This window comes from Protopterus annectens, chromosome 1.part0 (genome assembly GCF_019279795.1).
Source record: "Protopterus annectens isolate FY-2018-M chromosome 1.part0, PAN1.0, whole genome shotgun sequence".
NCBI lineage: Eukaryota > Metazoa > Chordata > Ceratodontiformes > Protopteridae > Protopterus > Protopterus annectens.
The window spans coordinates 1,423,475,330-1,423,494,279 of NC_056725.1; the positions used below are offsets into that span (position 1 = coordinate 1,423,475,330).

Consider the following 18,950-nt stretch of genomic DNA (forward strand, 5'->3'; position numbering starts at 1 on the left):
TGCAGGCCAGCCCCCTAGTTTCAGCAGGCATTGTCCCTCCAAACACTGGTCCTTTCCTGCTCCCAGTAAACTGGCCCAGCCTAGGCCCCGTGGAAGCAGACCCCCCCCCCCCCCCGACAGCAGCCCCAGGGAATGTGGAGATCTACACAGTGGGCTACCTCCACTTCAAAACCAGGGAGTTCTAAGCCACCCCCTTATGGTAAAAACTCACAATGACTCCTCTCCTCCACCTCCTCCCTCTACCCACCTTCACTTACCCCACAAGGAAAACTCTCCTTTCAGTCAAGCACCTCGGCCAACATTACCAAGGACCACTGGGTTCTGAACATTGTGTCTCAGGGATACAAATTTTCCTTTCACACCCTTTCAACCCCAAAAGGGTTCCCAGATCTACCATCAAATCAGTGGGCATAGACTCGAAAGCAAATCCTTTCCCTTCTCTCTATGGGGGCAGTAGAGCACGTTCCTGCAGAACAGATAGGCCAGGGTTTCTACTCCAGACTTTTTCTGGTGCCCAGGAAAGAGGACACCTAGTGACCCATCCTCTATCAATTCAAAACACCTTCCTGGTGATCCCAAAATTCACAATGCTCACCCTCCAGCAGCTGCTACCCATGCTGTTCAAGGACGCATGGCTAGCCACCCTAGATCTAACAGAGGTGTACCTCCACATTCCTATCAGGGAATCATGCGGGAAATATCTCCGCTTCAGGGCTGGATCTCAACACTTTCAGTTCTCTGCTTCTTCAACTATGGAAACTGCGGATGTCTCTACCTTGGATGGGTCTGGGGCCGCTGTGCAGGCACCAGCTTCTGACTGTGTTTTCAGGCCTTCCGATCTTCATATTAAACAGACTATTTCCTTTTAAACCAAAACTACTGAATTTCTCAGGCCTAAAGTTCGCACTACGCCTAGGAAACAGACGACCAAAGCGCAGTCTAAGGCCCACATGCCACAAAAACAAATGATTAGAATGGCTGAGGACCTCATTAGTTTAATTAGGGGAAGTCTGCCTTCCCCCTCAAAAAGACCTATAATTAATTTTCCTTCTGATTCTTCTGATCAGGAATCTGATTACACTGAACCTTCTGATTTCGAAGATATACCTTTATCTACTTATGAGGATTCTGATGCAGAGGATTCTCTTCCCTCTGCTTCCCCTCCAGAGGATTTTTCCTTTGGTGAAACCCTGCACACACTGAGAACATTTCCCCTGGGAGAGCCAGGACTACTCCCAGTCCAAAAAGAGACTCGGGGGAATTTTAAGCTCGTCTCAGCACAGGTCTCTAGCTACCCCTCCTCTTCTGGAAGTTGTAGATCATGCCTTCCTGGAATCCAGCATTACCCCTGTTTCCTTGCCTCCAGCTCCCAGGAAACTTGACAGGTACTATAGAGTGCCAGACTCCCACAAATTCCTTTTTAGGAATCCGACTGCGGATCCAGAGACCATTTCCCAGGTACCTAAAGGCATTAAGGCTACAACTGCCCAAAAATCATACCCCTTCGGACAGGGATTCCAGGACATTAGATAGATGGGGAAAAAAGGTATACACCTCTGCTACGCTTGCCATTAGGGCTTTAGAGTTCCAGTTTCATATGTTAAAGTATCAGCAGCATATTATGGAGCTAATTAAACAAAAACATTTTGTTGATTCCTGATTGTTCATAGGTTCATAGGTTCATACTAGGCTATCTGCCCTAGGGCATTTATAAGCCTAGCCAGAGTGTGTGTGGCTTTCACCACCCCTTAGGATGAGAATACTATACCCATTAGTTTTCTGTGCCTCTGTCCAGCAGTGATACAGAGATGATTCCCGGGGTAAACCTACGATCTTTCATCCACTCGTCAAGATTTCTCTTGAACAGAGTCAGTGAGGGGCTCTGCCTCACATGGACTGGGATTCTGTTCCATAGTGTAGGGAGTCTCTGGGTGATGAATCTGTCCCTCCAGCACGTCCTATTTATATCCGTGTTGAGGTTTAAGTCTCTTGCTCTCGTGGCTCTGGTGGATTTGGATTTTTTGAGGTGGAGCATGTCCATTAATTCCGGGTTGGACATGACCTTGTATGTCAGGCACAGATCACCTCTGAGCAGACGGTATGCGACTGAATAGAGCTGGAGTTTCTTCAGTCGAGCATCGTATGACATATGTTTGAACCCCTTTATCCTTTTGGTGAGGAACTTTTGGGGTCTTTCCAACTGCTGCAGGTGTCGGGTAAGGTACATTCCGAATGGGGCGTTGTACTCAATCATTGGTCTGATAAGTGAAGAGTACAGGGGTACAATGACCTCTCCTGATTTGGATGTGAATCCCTTCATGATCAGGTGGGCAATGTAGAAGGTCTTCCTAACCACTTTGGCAATGTGAGTGTCAAAAGAGAGGTTACTGTCAACTTGGGTCCCCAGGTCCCTGATAACTTCTTCCGTGTTTAATGGATTACCACCTATGTGGTAATTAGGGGTTACCTTGTTTTTCCCAAAGAGTATGACTATACATTTTTTGGCATTTAGCTTAAGGCCATGGCTCTGGCACCAGTTATCCATTTCTATGAGACCTTTCTGGAGGATGTCTGTGTCTGATGGAGTGTCAGTTATGGTGCCCAGTTTGCAGTCATCTGCAAATTTTGTCAGCCACAATCCCCCTATGTTTGCCTGCACTTCAGAAAAATAAATGCCGAACAAGAGGGGGCCCAGGACTTGAGCCCTGTGGGACACCGCTCGTGACCGGCTTAGAGTCTGACATGGCACCAGCAACTCTAACCCTGTGTGTTCTGTCCTTGAGCCAGTTTGCAACCCATCTTGTGACATATGGGTTTACATCTAAGCTGGTCAGCTTTTCTATGATGCCCGAGTGGGGTATTGTGTCGAACGCTTTTGCTAGGTCAAGGTAGGCTGTGTGAACTGCCTTACCCTCATCAATGGCCTTAGTGACTGTTTCGAAAAAGTCAACCAAGTTCAAGAGGCAGGATCTGCCCTTGACAAAGCCAAATTGGGTAGGATCCAGTGTCTGTAGGTCCCCAGTGTCTTTATGAGTTCCATTATGATCCTCTCCATAGCTTTGCAGACAAGGCTCGTCAAGCTTATGGGGCGGTAATTTCCAGGGTCCGTAGAAGCACCGCCTTTGTGGAGTGGGACCACAGTTGCCGTACGCCATTCTTTGGGTACGTATCCTGTAGTAAGGCTAAGATTAAACAGCAGCCTTATGTGTGGGTTTAGTTCCTCATTGAGTTTGTGTAGCACACAGCCGGGGACACCGTCCGGTCCCATTGATGCTGTGTTTTTTGCTGTAGAGAGAGCAACTCTCACCTGGGCATCTGAGATTTTTGGGAGGCTAGACTCTGGTGGGATAGATATTTCTCCTTTTGGGGGAGGGAGGGGAGAAATTTGCACTGAACCTGTCTGCCAGTATGTTGGCAATGTCTGTGGGTTCAGTGATTTTTTTATCATTTTGTACTAATTCTGAGCATATCTGGGAGTTTCCACCCAGGTTTCTAACATAGCTAAAGAAGGCTTTATGATTGTCTTTTGTGTCATTAGCGATTTTTCTCTCAAAGTTGGCCTTGGATGATTTTATGAGTGATCGTAGTTTTTTGCTAGTATTGATCAGAGATGCCTTCCCTTTTAGTGATTTTGCTCTGTCATGTAGTAGCTTTCTCCTCTTGTTGTAGAGTTTGTTTATGGCTGGAGTCCACCAGACCGGGCGCCTGCCTTTGGTGGAAAGGGTCTTGATTTTATTACGGATTACTTGATCCATACATTCCTTGAGGTGCTCGTAGAAGGCATTTGTAAGGGTTTCAGCAGCGTGGGTTGTGGTTTCCACTGGCTCGGGGGCCTTGAAGGATACCACTCCAGTCTTAATAAGGTTGAAGTTTGCTTTTGAGAAGTTCTTCACTGTGGTCTTTTTGCTGGGGGTGGGGGCGGGATGTGGATCTCCAGTGAGATTAATTTATGGTCTGATCTCACCAATGAGGGATATACTTCTGGTGTGGAGCATTTTGTCCCCATGTTTGTGATGATCAGGTCTAGTATATTTTCTCCTCTTGTGGGAATGGTGACTAGTTGTTCCATAGCATTTGAGTTTATGAACTCAAGGAACCTTTGGGCTAGGGTGTTGGGGCTTGAGTAATGTTTCCAGTCTATGTTTGGGTAGTTGAAGTCACCCGATATGATGGTGTTTGGAGAGACATTCATACTCTCCAGTAAGGCTGTGTGGGTTTCCTGAGTTTGAGAAGGTGGTCTGTAGCATGTTACAAACTGTAGGGCAGTTTTACCTATGGTTAATTGCACCTGGGTGGTCTCCAATGCTTTGTGCGTTGCCACTAACCTGGAGGTGTGGGTATCTTTTATGAATATGGATACTCCCCCTCCTTTTGTGGTTCGGTCTGGAGTTTGGGGCCGGAACGCATGATATTAGGTATAACCTGATAGTGCTGGGGTGCTCTCAGGAGCCTTGAACCAGGTTTCAGTCACAGCACAGACATCTATGTTCTCCATACTGAGGAGGGCTTCGAGGGCGTGCATCTTGAGGTTTAGACTTCTGGCATTGAGCAGTATTACCCTTAGTTTTTCTCCATTTTTGTTTTCTAGGGTGGTAGGTTTATCATTTGAGCCTTGCCTAAAAAAGGCACTATGGGGGTGGCAAGAGCCTTTGCCAATATCCAGAAGCCCAGGGGTGACAGGTGCAAGCCATCCCTTGCGAAGCAGCGTGGCTTGTCAAGCATGTCATCCCAGGCAGACAGACATTGGATCCCCTTAGAATGACACCAGTAATTAAGCCAATTATTAAAGCTGATCATTTTGTCTCTGTATTGTGGCATCATTCTTGGTGAGGGTAGGATACTGGTCAGGGTCATACCGGCCTGGGCTTCATAATCTGAGATCTCCTCTGTCTCTTTTCATGTAGTCCAGGGAGGTACATCTCAGGTCGTTCACACCGGCATGGACAATGACTGAGTCATACTTGTACTTGCTGTGGAGTGACCTGAGTGCTTGTGTTATGCGGCGGATTCTAGCGCCTGACAGGCAGCTTACTGTGATCTTTTCCTTGTTCAGTCTGGTGAGTGGGACGTCAGTGTGTCTGACTATGGAGTCACCTATAACAAGTGTATCTGGCATTGTGTTTGGCCTTAAGGGCTGTGACTGTTTAGCACAGTGACTTTGAGAACTGTGTGTTGCATGTCTTATGTCTTGAGGTGGCAGCTTTGGAGGCTTCTGTAGTTTTGGTAGATTTTTGATCAGTGCCTCCGAGTATGTCTTTGTGTGTTTATGTGTTTGTTTTGCAGTTGTGATAGTTCTATGTGAAACTGGGTTTGTGGTGTGCGTGGTTTCCTTCTCCTCCTGTCTGGGCTTGCCAGTCCTGAGTTGAGAGAGCTTAGCCTTCAGTTTGGCTATATAGTTGCATCTCTCACATGTATTTGTGTTTTGTGGGAGAAGGAGTGGGTTGTCTGTGTACATGAGGCAATTGTAACATTGCCTCAAGATGCCCAGATTTACCAGCTGAACAGGAGAGGACGCTAGCAACTGACCCTTCGACATGCTAGAAAAAGTTTGCTGTGTAACTGAGTCAGAAGGGACCTATAGGGAAATGGGTACTCAAGGGGATTCTAGGCTAATGTAGTACTTTGTTTAGTATACAAGTACTTTACCTATATAAAAATGCTTTAGGAGCAAGTGCTGAGCTTTACCTATATAAAAATGCTTTAGGAGCAAGTGCTGAGCTTTTGAGATAGATAATAGACTGTTTAGATTGCAAGTAGAGAAGTTCTAAGGGAAAAATTGAAAAGCAGACTTTACGGAGCCAGAAATACTTCAACCTTGTTTAACCGGCGCTGCCCGATGGTGCTCTATGGGCAACTCCGCGCTAAATCACGCAAAAGCGCGCTAAAGCGGGCTTTATAGCAGGGGTTTGAAAAGAGCTAGGAATTGACCCAAAATGGCCAATAGACTACAAGTTTCTGGCTGGAACCACTGCTCTAGGGACAAATAGGCTGCTCAGTGCTCCCCACTCCCACTGGTGAACTAAGAAGCTTCCCTTTATCCAAATAAGGATATGGAGTAGCACAGGAACCAAGCCAAAGCCCAGAGATCAGCAAACTCTGAAGACTGGACTATTCTAGTTCAGTAAGGCGGGAAAACAAGATTTTTTTTTTTTGTTTGTTTTTTTCTTTTTTGCAGAAAACAGGAAAAACAGACAGTAAATGCTATAAATGCTTTTAAACGGCTAGCACACTTGAGTGTGTTAGCCTGCAGGTAAAATTAAACAACAAATAACTTTTTTAAAAGTGCAAAACAGTTAATCAACACAAAAACAGTTTAAATAGAATGCAGAGCTGTATAAACAGGCGAAAATGCAGTCGCTAAGCAGTAAATAATCAAAAAGCCAGAAAAAAATACTTAAATCAGGAAAAAGTCACTCTTTTGCTCTCTGCTGCTTGTAGAACTCTGCAGGACACCACGAGGAGCTGTGTGTAGTTGAATACAAGCGAAAAAGCGGGCTTTATTACAGGGGGCTGAAAAGAGCTAGGAATTGACCCAAAATGGCCAGTAGACTACAAGTTTCTGGCTGGAACCACTCCTCTAGGGACAAATAGGCCACTCGGTGCTCCCCACTCCCACTGGTGAACAAAGACGCTTCCTTTTATCCAAATAAGGATATGGAATAGCACAGGAACCAAGACAAAGCCCAGAGATCAGCAAACTCTGAAGACTGGAGTATTCTAGTTCAGTAAGGCGGGAAAACAAGATTTTTTTTTTTTTCTTTTTTGCAGAAAACAGACAGTAAATGCTTTTAAGCGGCTAGCACACTTGAGTGTGTTAGCCTACAGGTAAAATTAAGCAACAACTAACTTTTTAAAAGTGCAAAACAGTTAATCAACACAAAAACAGTTTAAATAGAATGCAGAGCTGTATAAACAGGCTAAAATACAGTCGCTAAGCAGTAAATAATCAAAAAGCCAGAAAAAAATACTTAAATCAGTTATAGCAAATACAGTTAAAACAAATGCTCTGAAATATACTGTATATTTCCAAAATGTTTGAGAAGGACAGTCAGAACACAATAAGGTTCAGGCGAAAGAGAAAAAAAAAAAAGTTTTGTTTTACTTTTTGAAAGGGAAAAAAAAGGAACAGAAGGCCTTATCAAATGTTCTCTGTATTAAGCAGAATGAGCTAATGACACTAGACTGGGAGGTGTGTCACAGTAGGGGCGGGCAACTGCAAAGCCACCGAGTATAAGAGCAAGACACCAACAGGCAGGGAGGGTGGGACAAAATAGCCTGCAGACAGCAAGCACTAGAGAGACAAATGAAAGTTTTTAAACAGATAAGGATTTGTGAAGATACTGAATAGACAAAGTGCTTTATATATTTTAAATTGTAAAAACAGTAATCTGTAAACATAAAAAAAAATCAAGATACTTATATTTTGTAGCTCAGTTGCAGTCAACAACCTCTCTAGTCTGCACTGTGTGCAAAAGACAGAAACTTTTTTTTTTTTTACAAGAACACAAAAGAACCAGCCCCCACTAGCCAAGAGATAATTACACAGAGGAGATGTTTCAGTTTACACAATAGCCTACAGACAGCAAGCACTAGAGAGACAAATGAAAGTTTTTAAACAGATAAGGATTTGTGAAGATACTGAATAGACAAAGTGCTTTATATATTTTAAATTGTAAAAACAGTAATCTGTAAACATAAAAAAAAATCAAGATACTTATATTTTGTAGCTCAGTTGCAGTCAACAACCTCTCTAGTCTGCACTGTGTGCAAAAGACAGCAATGCAGAACACAAAGATTTACAAGAGTTAATGCATTCTGCTAACCAAGTTGGTAAACTTGCTTTGCAACGTGGGTTTGATGCTTTAGAAGCATCTTGCAGGGCTGCTGTCACTGGGTCTGTTCTAGAAAACATGCTTGGCGTAAGGAACAAAACTTGCCAGATCATGTCAAAGCAAAATTACTGGATGCACCATTAAATCAAGAGCATCTATTTGGTAATAAAGTAGAAGTCCTCAAAAGAATGGAGGAGAAAGCTAAATCTATGCAAACACAAACAGCCACCTTGATTCAATAGGCATTGGCCTTCAAAAAAATGGTCTTTTCCAGTCTCTTCCAGGCCTTCTCAGTCCAAACCCAGGGGCAGCAGACCACCAAGACTTCAGTCTCAGGCTATGCACAGATCTAAGCAATGGAGTGCTCCCATGTCCAAAACAGTTCAAAACAGGGAGTATTAAGGCTTCATCCTTTGGTAAAATTGCACAATGACTTGCCTTTAATTCTTCCAAACCTTGCCCAAATACTTGCACCTTTAGGAGGCAAACTTGCACTGTATACCAAAAATTGGCGATACATTACCCAAGAAAAATGGGTCTTAAACACTGTTTCCCAGGGATACGGATTCCAATTCTACTCACTCCCATCCATAAGCGGATGGCCAGTCCTACCACCAAACCAGTGGGCAGAGGCCCAAAAGCAAATACTTTCTCTTTTCAGTATCGGGGCTATTCAGCCTGACCCAGCAGAACAAAGGGGACAAGGTTTTTACTCCCGATGGTTTCTGGTCCCCAGAAAAGAAAACTCTTGGCGTCCTATCCTGGATCTGTGTATTCTCAACACCTTTTTTGTGGTTCCAGAATTCAAAAGGTTAACTCTCCAACAGCTGTTTCCTATGCTAGCCAAGGACTCCTGGCTAGCATCCCTAGATTTTAAAAGAAGCTTATCTGCACATTCCCATAAGGGAATCTTGCAGAAAATACCTACGCTTCAGAGCAGGCTCTATGCACCATCAGTTCTCTGCACTTCCCTTTGGCTTATCTACTGTGCCCAGGGTATTCACAAAGTGCCTAGCTCCAGCCATTGCATATTGCAGGCAGAGAGGAATTCAAATTTACCCGTACTTGGACGATTGCCTGATTCAGGCGGACAGTCAGAAATTGCTACTTCAGCACCTGGCATTTGTAAAGAGACTTCTCACTTCACTGGGTACACCATCAATGAAAAAAAAAATCACAACTGGTACCCAGCCAACAGATTGTATTCCTGGGAGCAAGCTTGAACACAACTTCCCAGATGGTATTCCTCACTCCAGGGAAATAAATTTCAATCTTCTGGCCACCAAAACCTGGCTATCCGCAAGAAGAATACTGCAAGGCCTAGGGTTCATGGCCTCTTTGCATTCTACTAATTCCATATGCAAGATGGCATATGAGTTAACTTCAGTGGTACCTAAAATGTCTCTGGTGTCAACATACTCAGGACTTAGAAACAATGATTCCTATCATTCTTTGCTTAAGGACAGAGTTCCTTTGGTGGGCAGAGGCCTGCAACCATAACAAGGGACTCTCTTTCATTCTACCCCCTGCCGCACAAACCCTAACAAACACATCAGACTATGCATGGGGGGGGCTCACATGGCAGGGCAGGGCAGTGCATTCAGGGCAAATGGAACCCAAAACAAATGCACCTGCATATCAGTCAAAGTTAGCTATGCAGAATGCTCTGACAACCTTCAAGGGCCTTTGTTCTTCCAGGACAACTATTGGCAAAGACAGACAACATCACAGATGTTCTTTGTGTTTCACTGTTGCAGTCACCACTTTTGGGTTATCTGCCTGCAGGTAGCCCTCGGCAGGCTTTACAAGAGTCTTCAGATTTCTACGTCTGATGCTGTCACTTCTTCCATGATGTCAGGTCGTCAGGGGTATAAAACATGCAGCCGCTGCCATTTCATCAGTCTTTCTTGCCGTGCAGTGTCCGATGCAGAAGCAGTTAGCAAGTGCTGGTCGGCCAATTCCTGAAATTTTCGTTTTCGAGTTTCAGACCCGAAGTCTTCAAAAAAGCCAAGTACCCCATTGGGATCCTTTTTCTTGCTTTAACCGATGTCAGTAAAAGTTAATTGTCTTGCCTGTGGAAAGCAAATACCTCGTAGAGATTTTCATTCTTACTGCATCCCCTGTTTAGGCCCAGACCATGATGTCCCTCCCTGATGGTTTTGTGCCTTGTTCAACGCCTGAACTATTCGTTCTCGGGCTGTTTTTGTAGCCAAAAACTTTCATTCTTGATCTCCGTACTCCGAAATGGCTTTAAGTCATCCAACTACCGATCTTCCGAAAAAATGTAAGGATAAAGACAGACAGACCACACAGGTCCAAAACTGCAGACTGCGCTTCTGTTAAGCTAGTCGCCAGTCCTCCGGTACTCAGGCGGTTTTGCAGCCCCTGATGCCCGCTACTTCAGATTCGCAGGCCTCTACTGAGACCCATGCGGAGTCTGGTATGCCGCTAGATGCTTCTTCGACTATGGAACCTGTGGATGTCTCTACCTTGGATGGGTCCGGAGCTGCTGTGCAGGCACCGGCTTCTGAGAATGTATTCAGGCCTATAGACATTCATGTTAAACCGACATCATCGTTTCCGTCCAGAAGTTCCGAATCCCTTGGGCCAAAAACTAGCACTACACACAGAAAACCAATGACCAAACCGCAGACTCGGGCCCATATGTCTCAAAAACAAATGCTTAGAATGGCTGAAGACCTTATTTACCTTAATTAGGGGAAGCCAGCCTTCCCCCTCTACGAGACTTAGAACTGATTTTCTTTCTGATTCTTCTGATCAGGAATCTGATATCTCTGTTCCTTCTGGTTACCAACATTTGCCCTTATCTACTTGTGAGGATTCTGATGCAGAGGATTCCATTCCCTCTGCTTCCCTCCAGAAGATTTTTCTTTCCGTGAAACCTTGCATACTCTGAGGGAGCATTTCCACTGGGAAAGCCAGGATTATTCTGAGTCCAAAAAGATGCTTAAGGAATTCTTATTCCTGCCTCAACACAGGCCTTTAGCTATCCCTCATGTTCTAGACATTGTAGATGATGCTTTCTTGGAATCTAGCCTTACCCCAGACACTTTACCTCCAGCTCCCAGAAAACTTGACAGGTACTACAGAGTACCTGACTCTCATAAGTTCCTCTTCAAGAATCCTTCTGCGGATCCAGAGACCATTTCCCAATCACCAAAAGGCATTAAGGCTACTGCAGTCAAAAATCCTACCCCTTCTGATAGAGATTCTAGAGCCTTAGACAGATGGGGTAAGAAGGTATACACTTCTTCTACTTTGGTCATTAGGGCTTTAAATTGCCAGTTTCGTATGTTAAAGTATCAGCAGCATATTATGGGACTACTTAAATAGAAAATTATGTTGATTCCTGACTGTGCTGAACACAGACTTGCAAGGTTTAATGCATTCTGCAGAACAAGTTGCAATGTGGTTTTGACACTTTAGAAGCTTCTTGTAGGGCTGCTGTCACTGGGTCTGTACTTGGAAGGTATGCTTGGCTTAAGGAACAAAACTTGCCAGGTCATGTTAAAGCTAAATTACTGGATGCTCCCTTAAACCAAAACCGCCTTTTTGGCAACAAGGCAGAAGTCTTCAAAAAGATGGAGGAAAAAGCTAAATCTATGCAAACTGTTAAAGATGTCCTACAAGTACAGCCTCCCAGATTCAGCAGGCATTGGCCTTCAAAGAACTGGGCCTTTCCAGTCCCTTCCAGGCCTTCAGTCCAAACACAGGAACAGCAGACCACCAAGGCTACAGTCTTAGGCTGCGTACATATCTAAGCAGTGGGGGGCTCCCACTTCCAAAGCAGGGAGTAGTAAGCCAACCCCCTACAGAAAAATGGCACAATGACTTAACCTTAACCCTTCCAAGCCCTGCTCAACTACCTAATCCCTTAGGAGGAAAGCTTGCCCTGCATGGAAAAAACTGGGAACTCATTACCCAGGACAAATGGGTTTTGAACATAGTTTCCCAAGGATACACATTCCACTTCCACACACTACCAACCCCAAATGATTGGCCAGACCTACCCCCAAATCAATGGGTGGAGGCCCAACAGCAGGTTCTCTCTTCTCAGTATCAGGGCTATTCAGAGCTGGATTTGCCACAGCAGCCTTGCAAGGGCTTAATAGCTGGCCCTTCTTTCGGCTTTTCCCGGTTAGGGGTCACCACAGCGGATCTCCGGTCCGCTAATGATTGTCAGATTTTTACGGTGCCAGCCCGATGCCCAACCTTCAACGAAGGCATGCCCATTCATGCATATCTTTCAAATGCCACTCGACCGCGGGGAGGACATGCAGACTCCACACAGAAGGCGCTCCAGCCGAGAAGAGAACCTCTTGCTGTGAGGCAACAATGCTACTGCTGCACCACCGCGGCCCTAATGCTCTTTAACTACCTCCTCCCTTAGCTTTGGGAATCAACCCAAATGTGAAGACTGCAACAGTGAAACACGAAGATCATAGTACAGTTGGGTGCACACAGCATAAATGTAGATGTTCTTGTGTATTCACTGTTGCAGTCCTGGTTACCCTCCCTCCAGCCCCCCTGACTTCTCTTGGCTCTACCTTTCCTTCTTGTTTGGTACATTTATTTTTTTCTTGTGTATTTGCTTTTTGGTGGGGGTGTACCATACCATATAATTGCTTCCTATTGTGGGGGCACCTGACATCTGGGACAAGAAAAACTGAAGTAATGGCGTCGGCTGCATGTTTTATACCCCTGACCTGATGTCATGGAAGATGCGACAGGATCCGACGCAGAAATCCGAAGACTCTGGTATTCAGGCCGGCTGAGGGGCTACCTGCAGGCATATAACCTAAATGTGATGACTGCAACAGTGAATACACTCTAACATCTACATTTATGGTAAGTGTACACAACTGTACTTTGTGGTACATAAACAAGCAGGATGGAACCCATTCCTACCCACTGTGCAGACTAGCCATGGCTCTGTGGAACACAGCTTTGAGCAGCCATGTGCACTTACAAGCTCAGTTCCTGCCAGGCAAAATAAATTCACTGACAGACTTAAGCAGAAATCTCATGGATCCGCATGAGTAGAAACTGGAACCCAAAATATTCAAGCTTTTCAGGAACAGATGGGGGTGCACTACAGGTGGACATTTTTGCTTTCCCTCAGAACTATCAATTGAGAAAATATTGCACCAGAACTATCCATAGCCAAGCTTGGAAAGTGAAAGCACTGTTGTTTACCTGGGAAATCCCCTCAGTCTATGGTTTTCCCCCTCTGCCACTCCTCTCGAAGGTTCTACTAAAAATCAAACAGGACAAGCCAAGGACTATCCTGACTGCGCCAGACTGGCCACGGCAGCACTGGTACCCTCTTTTGCGCAGTATGACAGTGCTACAATAATGCCACCTGCCTCAGACTCCTTCCCTGCTGTCCCAGCAGGCAGGCCAGATTCTGCATCCTCGGCTACAGACCCTGAACGCTGCAGCCTGGCTTAATCCCCTGAGTTCAACACCAGTAAACCTCAGTAAGCAGGTGCTGGATGTCATTCTTGAGGCAAGGAGGCCTAGTACTAGAAAATCCTATTTGGAAAAGATACGCTTCCTTGAGCCAGTCTTGGGGAATGGGCACAACTGTGCCCAGCATACCTCATATACTAGGTTACTTAACAGAAATGCTCCACAAAGGCCTATCCTTCTCTTCAATTAAGATCCATGTCTCTGCCATCTCAGCTCATTATAATACTGAGCCACCCCTCTTCTTTCATCCTCTAGTAACAGTTCCTGAGAGGAGTCGGAAATTTAAGAACCCCCAGGAGAGCTCCCACTCCAGCCTGTGACCTTTTCTTTGTATTGGAAAGGCTCACACTTTCGTCCTTTGAACCTGCGGCCACAGCAGAGTTAAAATTCCTCTCATGGAAAACAGCTTTAGTTCTAGCCATCACTTCATCAAGAAGATTGTCTGAATTGCAGGCCCTTATGGCAGTGGAACCCTTCATTACCTTCCATGCAGACAGGGTTTCCCTCACGGCTAACCCATCCTTTATGCCCAAAGTGGTGTCTGTTGTGGCTTTAAACCAGTCCATTCATTTGCCAACCTTTTTTCCTAATCCTCAGAATAAAGGGGAAAGGATCCTGCATTCCCTGGACTTGCATAGGCAGCTTCGGCTCTATCTGGACAGGACTAAACCTCTCAGAAAATCTGACCAACTGCTTGTCAGCTTTGGTGCAGCAGCAGAGGCAAGGCCATTTCAAAGCAAACCATTTCTAAATGGATAGCACACTGCATCCATTTCTGCTACAAGCACCATGGGAAACCCACCCCACAGGGGATCAGAACTCATTCTACTAGGGCTACGTCTACCTCTACAGCATTTCTCAGGGTAGTCCCTACCGGGGTCATCCTGGAAGCTGCAACCTAGAGCTCAGTACACACTTTCACCAAGCACTACCACTTGCCTATGTTTTTTAAATCCAGAGCTGGATTTACCACAGCATTCTTACAGGGACTGTTTGCCAGCCCTAATGCTTCATAACTACCTCCACCCTACTTTAGCATTGGGAATCAAAACAAATGTGATGACTGCAACAGTGAAACACGAAGAGCATAGTACAGTTGTGTACACTTCCCTCCAGCCCCCTGACGTCTTTTGATTTCTTTGCTATACGTTTTGTCTGTCATATCTTATATCATTGGTATTTGTTTTTTTGCTGGGAGTATTACATGCCATGTAATTGCTTCTTATTTTTGGGGGCACCTGACATCTGGGGCAAGAAAAACTGATGTAATGGCGTTGGCTGCATGTTTTATACCCCTGATGACCCAACGTCATGGAAGAAGTGACAGCATCCGACACAGAAATCCCAAGACTCTGGTGTTCAGGCCGGCTGAGGGCTACCTGCAGACAGATAACCCAAATGTGATGACTGCAACAGTGAATACACTCGAACATATACATTAATGGTAAGTGTACACAAGTATACTTTCTTGCATCCCTAATTGCAGACACTCAGTTTGGCAGCTTGGCTTATTCCCTAACCCCGAACCAATCTGCCAACCTCAGTAAACCGGTTTTGGATGTTATCCATGAAGCCAGACGTTCTACATCTGCTGGTTTCCCCCATTCCCAAGTATTACAGAAGCTACAGGGGTTCTTTCTGCTTTAGTCCCAGCTGAGACGTGGACCGATCTCTACTACTGAAGGTCACCAAGGTCACACTCTAGTCCCCACTGGCATTCCTCCTCCTGGGCCTTCTGTACCTGCTGTCCTTCAAGTTCTGATTGTGCGTGCAGATGTCTCATTTAATTAAGGCCCCTGGTTTTTGGCCTTGCATCTGACGTCCCACACATGCTGCAACAGCCAAGCTGAAGCTTTTGTATAGGAGCTGACACATGAGTCGCCTGAGGGCAGGAAATCTCGCAACTAGAATACTGCAACATGGAAGAGAAGGACATCTATGGTTGTGGTAAGATTTTACACAAGTATTCTTTCCTTTCTGTTGAATGCATATGCGTATACTGCAATGGCTGCTGTTGACACAGTGGTCCTTTCAAGAACTTTAGTGTCACACTCTTATAGTAACGAATGCATGCAAGAAGGATCTTCACTGGTGGATGACTTCTCAAGTAACAATAGGACGCCCCTTTGTTCTACCCACCCCTATTGCCACTGTGACCACGGACACCTCCCTGATAGGGTGGGGGGGCATTTTCAGGGAATGACAGCCCAAGGCACATGGGGAAACACGAGACTCCTCTGCATATCAATGTCCTACAGATGAGAGCGGTACATCTAGTGTTGCAGTCCTTTCAACACTTTCTTCCTCTAAGGACTATTGAAATTCAGGCAGACATGTCTATGGTCTGGTACATGAACAAGGAGGGACCAGATCCTACCCCCTATGTCGAAAGGCCCTGAGATTGTGGCAGTGGGCAACATCCACCCAGTGCTTTCTGATAGCAACACATATCCTGGGGAGATCCAATATGATAGCAGAAAAATTGAGCAGAGCAATTTTATTGCCTCACGAGTGGTCCTTAAAAGAAGTAGTAGCGGAAAGGATATTCTGCAGATGGGGCCAGCCTTGCTGTGACGTCTTTGCAACTCCCGCCAACACCAAATGCAGCAACTACTTTGCCCTAATCCCCACTCCGGGGGAATACCCCAAGGGACGCACTCGTACACAATTGGCCCCCCTGGTCTCTCTTTATGCCCCCCCCCCCCCCGATACCCAAATTTTTACTGAAAGCCAAGACTCTGGGAAGGACCAGTATTCTTATAGCCCCTTCTCGGCCTCATCAGATTTGGTTCACCTTCCTGCAGCCTCATCTACTGAAAGAACCTTGGATCCTGGACCCAGTTCCAGATCTTCTGATTCAGTCATCGGGGGCTCTTCATCCTGCACTTCATACCCTCAGATTGACAGCTTGGCTGCTCCAATTCCAAGAATAGCCAGGTTCCAGAATCTTTCACCTGCAGCTCTGAACATCTTAGGGTCTTGTAAATCATCTACCAGGAAGTTATACCTTAGTAAACTGAGAAGATTTTCAATATGGGCATCCCAAAACAATGTTGACCCATATTTGGCTTCAACTGCTTCCATTCTAGAGTTTCTGATCAAGCGTTTTATTGAAGGGGCAGCTGCAGCAACAGAGTTCAATTGGCAGCAATTTCTAATGTGCATATTGGCGATCAAGGGGCTCCTATCATGTCCTGTAGACTGTCTAAAGCCTTTCTTAAAGGTACTATCCATTTGAGACCACCTATTAGATCCCCAGCTGCACCATGAAGCCTAGATTTTGTTCTTTCTCGAATCACCCCCCCCCCCCCTTGATCCAGCCTCATCTTGCGATCTGAAATACTTATCATGGAAGACCATTTTTCTAGTAGCTATTACTTCTGCTCGAAGGGTTTCAGAATTACATGCATTGTCCATTAAACGCCTGTACTTGATTTTTCACAATGACCAAGTATCGCTGAGGACAAATCCGTCATTTTTTTCCTAAGGTTTGTTCAGAGACAGACCTCAACCAGGCTATAGAATTAGCTGTTTTTTTTCCAAAATATACTAAGATGGCACATATGCTGCACAAACTTGACGTCCGTAGGCAACTTTGATTCTGTTTAGACAGGACTAAGGACATTAGAAAATCAGAACAGCGCTTTGTTTCCTTTTCATATTCAAAGAAGGGTACTCCTGTGTCAAAATGGTTAGCAGATTGCGTTTCCTTTACATTTAGCTCTGTGCACATACTACTTAATCAAAAAGTAAAGGCCCACTCCACTACGGATGTTTCCACATCTTCAACCTTTCTGGCCAAGCTACCCATAGATTCCATTTGTGCAACAGCCACATGGTCTACACCTCGTACCTTTTTCACTCATTACAAATTGGATAGGGCCTCCGGGGACGGGGCCTCCTTTGGTTCCACGGTTCTGAGGAATATACTTCCGTGAACCACCCAAGAAAGCTGGTGCTTGGTACGCTAACCGATCAGTGAGAATGAAGGCGAGATGGAACAATTTCACATAAAGAAGTTATGTACTCACCATAATGTTCTATGCGAGTTGTTCATCTTGCCTTCATTCTTGCGTCCCACCCACCAATCCCCCAACCAAGAATTCTAGAGGACTGGGAAGTTGAGAAAAGTCTTGGTGAGATTTAGTCCTTATCTACTGTATTCTTGTGTCTTCCTACTGGAGTATTTATCAGTACAGTTGGCTGCAAACAAGATCAGAGGAAAGCACCAGTGCATCATATGGGATAAGGAGTAGGACACAAACTGGTTGAAGACCTCGAGCTTTTGTATTTGGCCGAGTCGGAGCTGAGGATTTGCTCCGAACCCATCCGTGAGAATGAAGGTGAGTTGAACAACTCACATGGAATGTTGTGGTGATAACTTCTTTTTTTGGCCCAGTGGAATAGCCTGAACTAGCATGTCTACCAGTTGAACACCTTGCATAGGAAAATGGAAGATTTGATGCACTTTCATCTAACTGGATTGACCTTGTAGCAACTTCAGTGCAGCAAATACTTAACTACCTAATCTGTTTTTGTTTTATTCATGATTAGTTTAAGCGTCAGTAAAAATTCTCCTTTCAGCTGTTTGAGCATGTTTTCTTGAAATTCCTGTAGATTCACCTCTGTTTGATGGCCAGACTTGAGGAAATTCTTAATTTGTGTTCACACAGCCAGTGGCACATGTCTGAGATTTGAATGTAATGCTAGAAAAAGTAACTCTACACCCTTTTAAAACCAGCTGCTTGATTGTACTATAACATTTCCTTTTATACAAGACTTTTTTCCTTACTGTTTTCACTTCTGCTAGGTGAGTCTCCAAAGTTTGAGCTAGCTTGTATGGACACAGTGGCCTTGACAGCAGCTCCATCTTTCCTAGGCTAGATTGTGCCTGAAGTATCTCGAGGCAGTGTGTGCGCAAGTCCACCCCCCCCCCCCCCCAAAACCTCATGAGAAAGAGAAAAGGCTGTTACATGTGTTGGATGTACACATGAAGGAGAGGTATTACTTGGCAAGAACCAGAGAGTGAAGGAAATCGAAATCTGATAAGATTATTTCTTTCAGACTCCACAGACTGTGAAAAGTGGCATGGAGTCAGACCTTGTTTGAATGGTTTGAGTACTGTATTATGCTTTATGACCATAATAACAAATCTCTTGAGCGTAAGGTAAAAACTTTTTACAAGAGTAACAGCTACATCTGCTGCTTTTTTGGGGGGATTGTTTCTACCCATATCCTAAATGACCACCTAACCCTTTTGTAAACAGTATAAATTGGTTGAGTTATCCAGGAGCAGGGCAGGCTTACTTTTGCTTACAGAGTGGTCTTGCTCCATCCTAAGAGACCTTATTACCCGAGTCCCAGTCCTTTGTCATCCTTGTTGATGTTCATCGTGTTACCCTGCTGCAGTCATCACACTTGAGTTATCCTGTCGTCAGGCGGTCCCGCAGTCTGCCTGAATTCCAAAGTCTTTGTCCGGCGTCGGTTGCTGTCGCTTCTTCCCTGACATCAGTGCTCCAGGGGTATTTGAGGCATCCAATGCCATTTTCTTCAGTCTTTCTTGCCGCGCGGTGCCCAAATCAGAAGCAGTTCGCAAGTGCCGGTCGGCCGACACCTGAGATTTTC

General features: G+C 45.2%; 1 protein-coding gene across 4 annotated transcripts in view; it reads left to right on the top strand.

Annotated features, from left to right (window-relative positions):
- LOC122798492 (synaptotagmin binding cytoplasmic RNA interacting protein) overlaps positions 1-18,950 on the top strand; it is a 1,585,553-nt gene that overhangs the window by 540,998 nt on the left and 1,025,605 nt on the right. The gene's annotated exons all lie outside the window — the stretch shown is intronic.